Below are 6,096 nucleotides of genomic sequence, written 5' to 3'. Positions count from 1 at the left end.
TCCAGCAGACGGCTGCAGCGTGTCTCTGCTGGATGAAAGCCTTTTTTTCTTAGCGGCAGAGCAGCGGAGGGTTTAGGCGCAAATGGCGACAAGACTACAAAGTCTTGTCGCCATTTTGCAATTCCAAGTCGCATTGGCGACCATTTTGGTCGCCATCTGGAGCCCTGTACAGGCAACAAGATTGTGGGGGAGAGACAAGCTTATGCATATCAAGGACTAGTGAGTACCTAGGTGGTAAGGATCATTTTATAACTGCTGGCTAGACAACACAATGTGATAGCATGCCGGATTCAGAGACTCTATCAATACCTCACTGCCCTCAGATTGGGCAACATGAAATTGTTGACAGTTTCTCTTTGTAGACCTTGACAGCTGGCAGCAGTGTTTCAACATGGCAGACTAGTAGGTGATCTGTGAAGGGAAAGCAAAGCATCATGAGCATCAAGTCAAAACAAAACGGAGAAATACCACAAGAGGCACCTCCAATACATTTGCCTACCTTGCTGAACACTGTCTAGCTTTCAGCTACAGTCCCGATTGGTCCTGCTGGGCTGCAGTGCAACTCTGGCAGGCAGCAAAAATGGTGGATGCATGTCTTTAATAGCAGGTTGGCAGCAGTGTTTCCCCAAAGAAGACTTGGCTACATCTTCACAATGGTCAAAAAAAATCTGCATTTATTAACTCCATTACATCATTTGGGGGGTCATCCAAAATATTGATGCTCCAAAATGGGACCAAGAAGAAACATTGGTGGCTCCTGTGGTCTTCCAGCCATTGGGCTTCAAGCAACAGAGGCGGATGGCCGGCAGATACTCAAAGCTATACAATCCTCTACAGGTGATTGTAACCAAAATAAAATTAGTTCTGCAAATGAAAGCAAAAACACCATAGCATCCGGTTATAGTGGAAAACAATGTATTAACTGGAGTTTGTAAACCCAAAACACAACCCAAAAGGTAGAAATTAAAAAAATACACAAATTAAAAAAAAAGAAAATTTGAGCATAAAGGACTATCTTCAACAACCCAACAGTAATGCAATACACATACAGACTAGATTAAACCACTGTTATAATCCATATATAAGCTGATAGTCCTAAATACAAATGAAGCACTGGTTACAAAAAATTAAGAATACGTTAGCAAAGCCCACTATCAAATTTTTGTACAAGGTTAATTTTTCTTCTCATACCAGTATATTTAATTGGAGTCATGTTTGGAAGTAGTTAAAGGGGTTGTCTCTCTCAGCAAGAGGCATTTTTCACGTAGAGAAAGTTAATACAAGGCACTTAATATATTATTATTCATATTGCCTCCTTTGCTGGCTTTATTCATTTTTCCATCACATTATATACTGCTTGTTTTCTTTTATTGATCAAGGTGGTTGACTCGTAACAATGGAAATGAGCAGTGTATACTGTGATTGAAAAAAATTCATCCAGCCAGTAAAGGAAGCAATATGGACAATCCCAAGACATTAGCTAGTGGCTTGTATTGACTCTCTCTGCATAATAAATTATATTTGCTGAAGTGAGACAACCCCTTTAACATTAAAGGTCGGTTGAATCTCACATATTAAGATCTCTGTGCATTAAAGGCATGCTTATAATGCAGGTCAATTTACTGACTGACCGTACAAGACTATTTGTGTCATACAAGACTGTGGAGCTGACACGTATAAAACTTTCTAATAAATAGAGGACATATCAGTCACACTTTAACTTACCTTAAAGAACAAAATCCAACCGTCTCGGTTTCTTTATTAGCTCTTGAAGGACTTCCTCACAAGAAACACTTAGGTGGCGGTGGATGTTCAGTAAAGCAAGGCCATTAAGTCGTTCATTTCCCATGGTATTTCTTAAGTAGGATTTTAGCCTCTTCATAGCAGAAAATGATCGCTCACTTGTACTAGTTGTTACAGGCAAAGTAATAAAGATCTTAAACAAGTCCTTAATATGCGGGTAGAACGGCAAATCACAGCAGGTCTTGTAAGCCTCCAACACGGAAGAAAAAGACTGACTGTTCACAGTGTTCATCCAGAGCCGGTACTCTGATAATAATACACTTTCATCTGTAGAGAAATTGCTATTGGACTGTGCATAAAATTTGGATAGCTGCAGGAAAGCCTCTTCACTCTGGTCTTCTTTACAAGCCATTAAACATGAAAACTTGTTTAATATATCAGAATGCTTGGTAAATCTTAATTTAATTTGTGACTGCATACTTGCCAAAAAGGGAAGAAAAATGGATCTTCTGTAATACTCTTCAGGGTTTTCAGCGGGAATGTTACAACGGTATTGTGACCTTTTATGGGAAGAACATCTTGGAATTTTTATATCTCCACCGAGCTCAGACACCTTCTTAGAAACTTTGTCATAAATAGCTTTAAATTCACTATCTGCAGAAAGACTGTAGTCTTGAAGAACTTGTAGAACACTATCCACATGTTTTAGAGCCTTCTGTAAATTCATATTTGCACTCTGTAGATACTCACTTAAATTTTTTGTTACCCCAAAAAGATGATTTACAACATGAATTGTAATGAGGAAACTTGGGCTGCATACTTTAGTATGTAGAATGTCCGCTTTAGATGAGGTATCTTTATCAGACCACAACGAAATTTCTTCAAGAGATGGTATAACCGCATCCATCAACTCAACAAGAACATTTACAGAGTTGTGTCTTTCTACCCATCTGGTAGCACACATTTGCAGTAGCCTTGTTTTTTTGCTTTCAGAGCAATGCACTTCAATGTTGTTTACCATAACTTGATGTCTTTTCGGTGTGTTTAAAAAATCATGCAGTTTTCCAACCACTGATAGACAATTTCTCACTTCTGGTACATCACAGGAGTCAGAAATTGCCAGATTGAGACAGTGAGAACCACAGTGAACATAAAGAGCTGTTGGATGCTGTTGATTAACATATGCCTGTGCACCTTGGAATTTCCCTGCCATGCTGCTAGCGCCATCATATCCTTGACCTCGAAGGTATTTTATGTCAATGCCAAATTCAGAAAGGCTATGTAGAATGGTTTCTGCTAAGTGTCTTCCACTTGTATTTACAACAGGAACAAATTGAAGGAACTCTTCTACAACGTCATTTTCTACAAAACGTGCTGCCAAAGAGAACTGCTCTGTCCCACTGATATCAGCTGTTTCATCTGCCAGAACCGAAAAACATTTTGCTGCATTTACCCTGTCTACTATTTTTTTTAAAAGCACTGTATTGCAAGCAGACAAAATTTCATTTTGTGTTTTCCAGCTAATATAAGTAGCATTTTTTCCACATGACATCAGATGCTCCGTTAGAGCGGAATCACCTGCACTGGCACGGAAGCGTAGTAATGCCCTAAAATTTCCCTCATTCTGAGGGGGAGTTTCACTTAGCTCGAATGATCCAAAATCCCTATGACCACGTAAAGCCAATCCTTGACGACCACAAAAGATAATGGTCTCTATAATTGGCATTATTCTTTCTATATTTTTCTTAGCTTGTTCCTTCATGGACTTGTCAAGCTGGACACTGACTGGATCACCTTTACCCTGACGTAAGAGCCTTAAATGGTTGTAAGAGGATATTGCATCGAGATGATATTTGGTACCTTCATGTTTTTTGAAAGCCTCTATAGCATGTTTCCAGTCGCAAAAAGGTTCTTTAACCAATCTTCCAGTAGATATTGCATTGTGTATACCGACTTCCTCTGGAGCAAACATCACACAGTATTTGCAGAAGGCACCATTCTTCACTTCAGAGTAAGCCACCCATTCCCACTTATGGAACCAAGAATGCTGAAATCTGAGCTTCTTTCCTGAATTTTTAGATGGAAAATTATATGTTAATTCAGGAATCCATATTTCATTTAGAAAGTCTAGTTTTCTATCAGATGTGAGTCTGTTTAGAGTGTTACAATTGCCAATATCCTTCATATTTGATGTGACAGCCACGCTAGGGATGCTGCTAATCACCTCTGACTCCTGTGAAAGGCTACAAGATTTTGAATGGCCAATTACCTTTTCATGATCTGTCTCAGAAACGTCTGTGTTATTAGTTGTCTTGTTGTTACTATCCTCCTGTCTAACTTTTGCACTTTTTGGTGCAATGACATTAAAAAAGCTTGTAATTTTTCTCTTACTCATCCTAAAAGTACACTGGTCTGCTCTGAAGAAAGGGGGTTGCCTGTGTAACATACAGAAATTTTTTATTTTAGATTTAAAAAAAAATGTATTTGACAAATACACTATAAAGCTAGGGTCACACCGGTGGTATTCACAGCGGAAATCTGTAACGTTTTCCCTTGGCTATAGGCATCAATTTAGTGCTGCGATAATCGCAGATATCAATCTTTGCATTGCAAACATAGAAAGCAACAAGCCATTTTTCAACAACTATTGACATTTTTAAGAATAAAAATCTTCAGCACAAGTAACTTGTGCTATGTGATATTTATATATGGGTTATATATATTAGTATAACCTTCTGTATATTGCAGTAGGTTAGTTGCCAATGATTTTGCACTGGCTAACCAGATACAAATCCACCCCATCTGGCCCTGACCTTACATTACAGTTACTGCCTATGACTTTCATGTCACAGCTTCTCACTTGATTTAAAAACTATCACTTAACATACCTGATATATGAAAGGGGAAGTATATAGCTGATCAAAGATGTTCTTATGTCGGGGTAAAGGTGATTCAGCTCCGGCGGGAATCTTCCCAAAAATAAGTTTAATATCTGTGGAAAGACATATAGCAAAAGCTATAAAAGGCTATCCTAGCAACCGACTAGAAAAGGAGGAAAAGAAACCCATGTCAGACGACTGCCAAAGCATACCTGAAACGTAGAAGGGATGGAGTTCCCTTGGGTGAGTTGTAGCTTCCTTAGTGGTCGTCAAGGATTGGTGGGCACTGGCAGAATGGCAGGTGATTCAGCTCCGGTGGGAATCTTCCCAAAAAGAAGTTTAATATCTGTGGAAAGACATATAGCAAAATCTATAAAAGGCTATCCTAGCAACCGACTAGAAAAGGAGGAAAAGAAACCCATGTCAGACGACTGCCAAAGCATACCTGAAACGTAGAAGGGATGGAGTTCCCTTGGGTGAGTTGTAGCTTCCTTAGTGGTCGTCAAGGATTGGTGGACACTGGCAGAATGGCAGGTGATTCAGCTCCGGTGGGGATCTTCCCAAAAAGAAGTTTAATATCTGTGGAAAGACATATAGCAAAATCTATAAAAGGCTATCCTAGCAACCGACTAGAAAAGGAGGAAAAGAAACCCATGTCAGACGACTGCCAAAGCATACCTGAAACGTAGAAGGGATGGAGTTCCCTTGGGTGAGTTGTAGCTTCCTTAGTGGTCGTCAAGGATTGGTGGACACTGGCAGAATGGCAGGTGATTCAGCTCCGGTGGGAATCTTCCCAAAAAGAAGTTTAATATCTGTGGAAAGACATATAGCAAAAGCTATAAAAGGCTATCCTAGCAACCGACTAGAAAAGGAGGAAAAGAAACCCATGTCAGACGACTGCCAAAGCATACCTGAAACGTAGAGGGGATGGAGTTCCCTTGGGTGAGTTGTAGCTTCCTTAGTGGTCGTCAAGGATTGGTGGGCACTGGCAGAATGGCAGGTGATTCAGCTCCGGTGGGAATCTTCCCAAAAAGAAGTTTAATATCTGTGGAAAGACATATAGCAAAATCTATAAAAGGCTATCCTAGCAACCGACTAGAAAAGGAGGAAAAGAAACCCATGTCATACGACTGCCAAAGCATACCTGAAACGTAGAAGGGATGGAGTTCCCTTGGGTGAGTTGTAGCTTCCTTAGTGGTCGTCAAGGATTGGTGGACACTGGCAGAATGGCAGGTGATTCAGCTCCGGTGGGAATCTTCCCAAAAAGAAGTTTAATATCTGTGGAAAGACATATAGCAAAAGCTATAAAAGGCTATCCTAGCAACCGACTAGAAAAGGAGGAAAAGAAACCCATGTCAGACGACTGCCAAAGCATACCTGAAACGTAGAGGGGATGGAGTTCCCTTGGGTGAGTTGTAGCTTCCTTAGTGGTCGTCAAGGATCGGTGGGCACTGGCAGAATGGCAGGTGATTCA

At 40.2% G+C, this 6,096-nt stretch overlaps 1 long non-coding RNA gene across 1 annotated transcript; it reads right to left on the bottom strand.

Moving 5' to 3' along the window:
* Positions 1 to 303: 303 nt before the first annotated feature.
* On the bottom strand, positions 304 to 2,120 carry LOC120992330. The gene is made up of 3 exons (XR_005776958.1): positions 1,726 to 2,120; positions 500 to 864; positions 304 to 411 (listed from the first exon to the last, which is right to left on the bottom strand). It is a non-coding gene; the product is annotated as an uncharacterized LOC120992330 (long non-coding RNA).
* Between the last annotated feature and the right edge of the window lie 3,976 nt (positions 2,121 to 6,096).

This window comes from Bufo bufo, chromosome 2 (genome assembly GCF_905171765.1).
Source record: "Bufo bufo chromosome 2, aBufBuf1.1, whole genome shotgun sequence".
Lineage (NCBI taxonomy): Eukaryota > Metazoa > Chordata > Amphibia > Anura > Bufonidae > Bufo > Bufo bufo.
This window is presented reverse-complemented; position numbering and strand designations above follow the sequence as displayed.